Below are 1,620 nucleotides of genomic sequence, written 5' to 3'. Positions count from 1 at the left end.
AGCTTGTACACCGGTACAGATAAGAAATGGAAACACAGGGAATCCAGGATAGATAAACCCCTCAGGACCAAGAATGAGAGTAGTGATACCAGGAGGGTAAGGGGAAGGTGGGGGGAGAAAGGGGGAACCAATCATAATGATCTACATATAACCCCTCCCAGGGGGACGGACAACAGAAAAGTGGGTGAAGGGAAACATTGGTCAGTGTAAGACATGAAAAAATAATAATTTATAAATTATCAAGGGTTCATGAGAGAGGGTGAGGGAGGGGGAAAATGAGAAGCTGATACCAAGGGCTCAAGTATAAAGAAAATGTTTTGAAAATGATGGCAGCAAATGTACAAATGTGCTTTACACAATGGATGTATGGATTGTGATAAGAGATGTATGAGCCCCCAATACATTTTTTTTTTAAAGTCTCAGAAACTCACAAGGGCTGGTTGTACTCTGTCCTATAGGGTCGTTATGAGTCAGCATTGACTTAATGGCAGTGTTTGATTTGGTCTGGTTTTTACTAGTAAAAATATTTCACATCTCTCATCTATCTATCTGTCTATCTATCTATCTATCTATCTATCTATCATCTATCTATCTATCTATCTATCTATCTATCTATCTATCTATCTATCATCTATGAGATACCACAAGCCATCTGATTTATAGCAACCCTGTAAGACAGAGTTTCAAGAGTTTAATTTTGCTATGAGAACAAATTCACTGGATGGCAGAGAATTTGAATTTTGAGATATCTTACGGGAGGAGGTAGCCTCATCTGTCTCCCAGTGAGCGGCTAGTGGGTTTGAACTGCTGACCTTGTAGTTAGCAGCCCAACAAGTAAACCACTGTCACCAGGGCTCTCTAACCCTCAGTTTACCCAGTGATATAGAGAGGGTGTGTGTGTGTGTGTGTGTATGTCTGGTGTAGTGGTGATGTTTGGGGCTGTGATCCACATGGTTGGTAGTTCAAAACCACCAACAGCCCCAAGGGAGGAAGACTCGGCTTTCTACGCCCATAAACATTTATAATCCCCAAAAGCCACAGGTCGCTATGAGTCAGCATTGACTTGATGGTAGTGAGTTTAGTTTTTTTAAAATGTATACATATGTAGACACGTATATGTGTACACATATGTGTACATGAGTATAAATATTAATGTCAATATATACATCTTCTGGGTCTTAGGATAATTCCTGTTTTACAGGTGAAGATTCATGGCAGATGATGATCTTGGGATGAAAGGGACTGAAGAGGCTGTGTGGGATTCTTCACCCAGTGAATTCCATGGCGGGGGCAGCTGAGACCAATGCGGGAATACAGAATGAGACTGTGGGGCGCATTTCACCACCCTCAGCCCATTGTTCAAGCGCAAAGCTTGTGTGTGCATGAAGTTTCTGAGAATACTGACTACTTTGAATTATTTTGGACCATAGAAATTCTTGGGTATACTCACTCTCTCTCCCTCTCTCTCACACTCATTCACTCACTCACTCACTCACACACTCATTCACCCACTCACTCACTCTCACTCATTCACTCACCCACCCACTCACTCACCCATACTCACTTAACCCACCAACTCACTCACTCTCTCACACTCACTGTCTCACTCTCTCTCACTCA

This window comes from Echinops telfairi, unplaced genomic scaffold (assembly GCF_000313985.2).
Source record: "Echinops telfairi isolate 266 unplaced genomic scaffold, ASM31398v2 ScPeMD7_1;HRSCAF=3_0, whole genome shotgun sequence".
NCBI classification, from domain to species: domain Eukaryota; kingdom Metazoa; phylum Chordata; class Mammalia; order Afrosoricida; family Tenrecidae; genus Echinops; species Echinops telfairi.
Note: the sequence above shows the minus strand (reverse complement) of the source record.